Consider the following 7,629-nt stretch of genomic DNA (forward strand, 5'->3'; position numbering starts at 1 on the left):
AATCAGTCCTTGCCTTTCCAAATACATGTATATCCTGTCCCTCAGGATTCCCTCCAACAACTTGCCCACCACCGAGGTCAGGCTCATCGGTCTATAGTTCCCTGGCTTGTCTTTACCACCCTTCTTAAATAGTGGCACCACGTTTGCCAACCTCCAGTCTTCCGGCACCTCACCTGTGACTATTGATGATACAAATATCTCAGCAAGAGGCCCAGCAATCACTTCTCTAGCTTCCCACAGAGTTCTCGGGTACACCTGATCAGGTCCTGGGGAGTTATTCACTTTTAACCGTTTCAAGACAGCCAGCACTTCCTCCTCTGTAATCTGGACATTTTGCAAGATGTCACATCTTTGCATTCCTATAGGAACATTCCCAGTCTTATGTTGTGAGGGCCAGGAGTCTCTCCGAGTTGAGGGTGAGGACAGGACCTATAATCGGCCTGTATGAGCTTTCTCTTCCCTGGTATGGTTGTCTGCTCCTGTGAAGAGCAAAATGGAGCCAATGAGTGAGAATACATCAGGTTGTAGCATTGCTAATGCATATGGAGGGAAAATGGTGAAGTGTACTGGAGGACTGAGGAGGTAACACAGAATGAATGCAGGTTTAGTAGTGTGGGAGGTTAGGTTGGCACCAGTGAATGAGGGAAGATGTTACATACAGTAGTGAAATGGCAAGGCATGAGCTTTAATGGGAGATGGGTACAAAATGAGTGTGATAGAATTAGAATTACTACAGTGTGGAAGCACGTCCTTCAGCCCAACGAGTCCACATTGACCCTCCAGGGAATATTCCACCCACACCCATTACCCTGCATTTCCCCAGGCAAATGCACCTAACCGACACATCCCTGAACACTATGGGTAATTTAGCATAGCCAATTAAACTAACCTGCACATCTTTGGACTGTGGGAGGAAACCAGAGCACTCAGAGGAAACCCATGCAGACACGGGGAGAATTTTCAAACTCCGCACAGACAGTCGTCCGAGGCTGGAATTGAACCCAGGTCCCTGGCGCTGCTAACCACTGAGCCATCGTGCCCCTAATGGTGGCAAAGAGAAGAGTGTGGCATTTACCATGGTGGATCTGAGAAAGTCATTGATCTTCTTTCTACATTGCTGGCTGTTGGACTGAGATGATGACCCAAACCCAGGCTTTAGTGTTTGGTGACGGAGCCTTCTCTGCCAGTCGTCTATGAAAAGAAACTTCTCCTGGGTCCACCTCTGACTAAAACTTATTTGATGGAAATTAAGTTAGGAAGGTGTGAGGAAGAACCAAAAGGCAAACTAATTCTTAAACATAGAGTGACTCCAAAAAATGTCCAGCACAGCAGGATATGGGTGTTCTTGTGTACAAAAGATTAGCATGCAGGTGTAACGAGTAATTGAAAAGGCAAATGGAATGTTGATTTTATTTCAAGGGGAATTGAAGTTTAAAACACAGGAAGTCTTCAATATTGTGCTTAGCTTTGTTGTCATACTTAAGAAAGGATCTACTGGTTTTAGAGGCATTTTAAAAGAGATTTACTCAACATGGCATGAAGGTGCTGACTTATTAAGAATGTTTATGTCTTTATTCTTAGAGTTTAGAAGAATGGAGGGTAATCTTAATGAAACGTGTAAGATTCTGAGGGTACTTGACAGGGTAGATGAGAAAATGTTTCCATTTGTGGAGTAATCTTAAAATGGAGACATACAGAGTAAGGTGACATTCATTTAAAACTGAGCCGGCGGGTCGGTGTGGACTTGTTGGGCCGAAGGGCCTGTTTCCACAATGTAATGTAATCTAATCTAATCTAAAAAAATGTTTCCATTTGTGGGGTAATCTTAAAATGGAGACATACAGAGTAAGGTGACATTCATTTAAAACTGAGCTGCAAGGAAAATGTTCTCTCAGAGGGTAATAAATGTCTGGTATTCTCTATCCCTTTCAGTTGTGGAGGCGAGATCCCTGAAAATATTTAAAGAGGAGGTAAATAGATTTTTGAAATATTGTGGAGTTGAGGTCTATGAGGAACTGGTACAAAATGGATGTCTAGGCCTTACACAGATCAACAATGGTCTTGTGGAATATCTGAGTGTGTTTGACAAGTAGAATATCCTACTCTTGCTCCTTTTTCTTATATTCTTGTGTCCTTAAAAAGAAGGATAGCCTCCATTTTTAGTAAATTAGGAATGCTTGGGACGGATGGGACCTTCGCAGCATGGATTAGAAGTTGGCTAAAAGATAGGAAATGGAGGGTTGGTATAGACGGACAGTTCTCAGACGGGAGATGAATTGAAATTGCTGTTCTCCAGAAATCAATGTTGGGACCTTTATGTTTTCCTATTTATATAAATGATTTGGAGATGGGTGTTGAGGACAAGAATAGTGAATTGTGAAGATAATGCTGAGTGACTTCAGAGGGACATTGACAAGTTTGCCAAATGGGCAGACATCTGGCCAGTGAATTGTAATGCAGAGACATTAGATTACTTACAGTGTGGAAACAGGCCCTTTGGCACAACAAGTCCACACCAACCCGCCGAAGCGCAACCCACCCAGACCCATTCCCCTACATTTACCCCTTCACCTAACACTACGAGCAATTTAGCATGGCCAACTCACCTAACCTGCACATTTTTGGATTGTGAGAGGAAACCGGAGCACCCGGAGGGGACTCACGCAGACACGGGGAGAATGTGCAAACTCCACAAAGAGAGTCACCTGAGGCGGGAATTGAACCCGGGTCTCTGGAGCTGTGAGGCAGCAGTGCTAACCACTGTGCCACCATGCCACCCACAAAGGAGGAAGGTCAGCCAAACACCCTGAATCCCTCATACCATGGTCAACATGTAGAGGGGGGCTGCAAAGCATCTGACCGCAGACAGACATTAGGGGTCGTGTCCATGGTGATACCAGTAAGGGAAGTGAGCATAAACCTTCATAGCTTTAGGTCACTTCTAGGTGGTGCACCTCTCTCGGGTTGTCTGAGGATGACGGGCCTGTCCAAAGGGCAATTGGAAAGTGAGGAGCGCTTTTCACCTGATGCCATGAAACCTCCACTTTATTTGTTGCCCCATTTGGGGAACTGGGTGTTTCCTTTGATTCAGTACTGTCCTCACTTACTCCATATTAACAGTAGGGAATGATTCCATTATTGTTACCACAGTATTGCTCCAATACTTCTGTGCTGAGCCGCTCCACTCGGCTTTCCAACACTGTGAATGGAACACTGAGTTAGAGCTCTTTCAAAGCTGCTGTGTGACTGGATATTGTTGTTTGGTCCAGCTCTTTACCCGGAGTGTGATGCATTTTGTTAGAAGAAACATGAGAAGGCAATACAGGCTCAATGGTACAAATTTGAGGGAAGTACAGGACCAGAGAGACCTTGTAGTTCAAGTGCATAATTCTCTGCAGGTGGCCAGGCAAATTGAAAAAATTGTAAAGAAGGCTTATAGTATCTATGTGTTTATAAATAAAGGCATCAAGCATAAAAGCATGGAAGTGGTGCTACATCTCTGCAAATCATTTGGAATATTTGTGTTCAATGCTAGGTTCTTTATTTAAAGAAAAAAGCCCTGGAGAGAATGTAAAGGAGAATTACTAGAATGTTACATAGAATGAGGGATTTTAGATACAAGGAAACATTGGAGAAGCTTGGAGAGCGTCATGGATCAGAGAAGATTAAGAGATGACCTTATTGAGGTGTTCAAAATTATGAACAAGTTTTATCGGGTCAAGAAGGATTTTCTCTTTCCACCAGTTGGTATGTCAGCAACTAGGAGTCACAATTTCATGATTAGGAGATAGTGATGCTAGAGAAGTCAGAGTCAATAAAGTGTGGTGCTGGAAAAGGCACAACAGTTCAGGCAGCATCTGATGAAGGTTCAAGCCTGAAACGTCAACTCTCTTGCCCATCAGATGCTGCGTGACCTGCTGTGCTGAATCCCGCACCACACTTTACTGGCTTTCACAATTTCAAGATTGTCAGCAAGAGGGTTAGGTGTGAGATGAGGGTAAACCTCTTTACTCAGAGAGTTGTTGGAATTTGGAACTTATGGTCGTGGTGAGTGGATTCCAAAGGAAGTTTCAAAAGATAGCTGGATATATATATATAAAAGTGGTGAATTTCGAGGGCTACACAGATAGGACAAGAGAATGGGACTAGTTGGGGAGCTTTTTCAGGAGCCAGTAAAGACATAATGGGCTGAATGGCCTGAATCTACAGTCAGATTCCATGATGCTATGATTTTGGCTGGAGAAGGTGGGAAGCCTCCATTATTGCTGCAAAAGCAAGGGTAACCTTTCAGGAATGAGCATTGTTGCATTGTCCCCTTCAATGTCTTTGAAGATGTATTGATGTATAACAGATTTAAAATTCTTTTGGATGAAAGGAATAAAGCAGCATTGATGTACTGTAAATTTTAAAAGCTTTAAAGCAAGTCAAAGAAGAATCACATTGGAAAGAAGTACCAAGAGAAATCCAGTTACCAGGAAGATTACATTTCAGAGATGAGCCAAATAGACGTTAAAATTGGACATCTTGGAGGTATTAGCCCTTAAGAAACAGATTTTTTTATCCAAACTAGACTAAGCTAAACTAAATCAGGAACTAAATAAATAAACACACATGAAAGAAGTCACAGTCAATTTTGATGAGTTCTGCAAGCTTTTGACAATTACTTTCATCTGGGAACAAATAATGTTATCAGTTCAAAAGCAATAGGAACAGGACTAGGCTGTTCAGCTCCTCAAACCTGCTCTGCCATTAATAAGATTATGGCTAATCTGAAATTCTTCACATCCACTTTCCTGCATCTCCCAAAAACCCTTGTTTCCCCAACTGTTCACAAATCTATCTCAGCCTTAAATATCCAGGAAGGTTTGCCCTGTTTTGTGTCATTAATGCAGTCCAATCTAGGTTACCAAAGACCCCTGTGAACTGTGTCGACAGGCACCTAGCAAATGCAATTCGCTGTTGTCTCTTTTTCTGTCTTATTTACTCCCTCCATGAGATTTCCTCTACTATATCATTCAGCAGCAAGTATTGCCATTTTCATGGACCTACAGTTCTCCTCCTCGCATGTTCTGTGGATTCGGTAAGGCAGAATGATCATAGGGCTCAGGCATATTTACATTAATTTTACCTCCTCAACATTGTTGAGCCAATGGAGAACCCTTTGATGATGGGTGCTGTTGAAAATCATATGGGTTCAGCTGTGGGCTCAAATACAGGGACCTTTATTGCAATCTCCACCAACTGCACCATTACATGTGGAGGTGTACAAACAATTGGATTATTGTTCTGGCTGTCCCAATGGGTTGTGGGCAGTGGAATCATTGGGGCAGGGTAAGGTCTTGTGGTGCTGATGGATCTATGTCCTCCCCAGTCTTCACCACACTTGGTGTATTTGTGGACTTGTTCTTCCATTTCCTCCCAGTCTATGATGTAATTCTTACCCCCATCTCATTATATTGTCACAATTCATTTATCATTCCCTTTTGCAGGGAAATTTTTCAGTCCTGCACTAGCATTTCAAATGGTCTCCAGCGCAGGCTCTGTTTTTTTGCCTGCCTGATGGAGGACTCTTAGCATGACCTAAGTTTTTGTATTTTTTGGTCAGATCGTCCATAGCTTTTTGGGCTGCAGCCTGTTCACTGAACACACATTGCGCCTCCTAGTATGTGCTCCCTCACTGGTGTCTGAAACCATCCCAAGTGTACCACGTTTACATGGTACCTCTGCTCCTGTTTTGCTTTGACTCTTACTTCTACGGTTCTTGCTTCAATTGTCCAGCTCCTTACTTAACCTCACTTTCTCTCATTCTCTACCTGTCAGCTGCTCTATGCAGCTGGCTTTCACTATAGGCCTTGTAGAGGTGTTAACCGTACTTCCTTTGAGCTTTTTGCACTCCCTCCCAGCATGTCTTCCCTGTGGATCCCAGATCTGAGATTTGCTTACTTCAATGTTAGACACACCTGGTCCACTTCTTACTTAGGTACTTTCTTTGTACCTCTTCCACTCTGGACACTGTGATTTCTCCTACTGTTTTCTTGTAATTTATTGCTCTCACTCTCTCTCTCTGTCTCATGGATCCCTGAACCTATATACGCTATGTTTTTTGCTTCTTGTGACTCTAGGTCCCCAACTCTTTTCACAATTTCTTAGCTTGCAGGTCCCTGACCCTACTTGAGCTTCTCTGTATCCTTATGTCTCCCGACCCTAATATCACTCAACTCACCACCTCATGGGTCCTCTAACCCTATAGTTGGCTTCCTTGCCTCTCTTTTCTTTGGGTCCCTGACCTTGTACTAGCCTATGCCACATATTCCTTTCAGTGGGTACTCTACCTGTACTAACTCTGTCTCACTCTGCTCTTTTCCATTAGGGCTTGTCCTGTGGCACAGGAGTCATTAAATTCCCACCTGATTGCATCCATTCTCTGGTTTATCCTGGCTCTGAATTCCAGCTGTTGGTGTTCCTTAATTTACAAGCTCTTGGTTTCTGGCTCAATCACTGCTCAGAAACATTCACACTCTTTCACCCTCCCAAACACTGCTGTCATATGGCAGCTGTTCTCTTAACCCAGACTGAGGCTGAATGTCCAAGAATTCAAGTTGGTAGGGTTCAGCTTTGGAGGTTATAAAAACACTTCTAATCAAAGCCCATACCAGGACGCCAATGTTGTCCATGCTTGGACTCTGACCAGTTTAGATATAAAAAAACACATTATCCAAATGCTTTGTTGATGAGGTAGACAAAGGGACGCAGGATCGGTTAATGATTGAACTCGATTTTATTGACAAAATATTCCTTATTAAAAATACCATCTGAGTATTTCCCAAATTCCTTCAGCATCTATTTTCTGTCTATTTCTATCCATCTGAGGAAGGATATTACGCACGATGATCCACATGTTTGACTGGGCCATTTGAATCTCCTTCCTCTCTTAAGTAGGGATGGCTCTCTTCCATAAAGGCAGGTATCGCAGATCAGGGAGGACCTTCTCCTGGGTCTTTTTGGGTTGCCTCAAGGTTTTCCAACATGAGTCTTCACTGCAAGTTAATGCTGCATCGGAAGGCTTCCAGATCCAGCTTGGGAGGGAGGGTTTAAACTAGTATGGCAAGGGATAGAAACAATGCATAGGTTCACAAGTAAAATGAGCTAACAGGAGTCTGAACCTAAGGCTAGTAAGATTAAGAGAAGGAACAGGTATGGGATGTTACTGAACACAGTGGGACTGGCTGTCTGAAGTGCATTTGTTTTAGCATTAGGAGTATGACGGATAAAGGAAATGAACTTAGAGCTTGGATTAATTCATATAACTATGGTGTTGTAGCTATTACAGAGACTTGGTTGAGTGAGGGACAAGACTTGCAACAACATTCCGGTACTTAGATATTTCAGGTATGGTAGAGAGGCATGTAAACGTGGTGGGGGTTTTGCATTACTGATAAGGGAGAATATCATAGCTATACTGAGGGAAGACACCTTGGAAGGCTAATCCAATGAAGCCATATGGATAGAGTTCAGGAATATGAAGAGTACATTGATTTTGCTGGGATTGCCTCCCAACAGCCAGTTGGTGTTAGAGGACAGATCTGTGACAGATTATGGAAAAATGTGAAAACAACACAGATGTGGAGT

This window comes from Chiloscyllium plagiosum, chromosome 19 (genome assembly GCF_004010195.1).
Source record: "Chiloscyllium plagiosum isolate BGI_BamShark_2017 chromosome 19, ASM401019v2, whole genome shotgun sequence".
Classification (NCBI taxonomy): Eukaryota; Metazoa; Chordata; class Chondrichthyes; order Orectolobiformes; family Hemiscylliidae; genus Chiloscyllium; species Chiloscyllium plagiosum.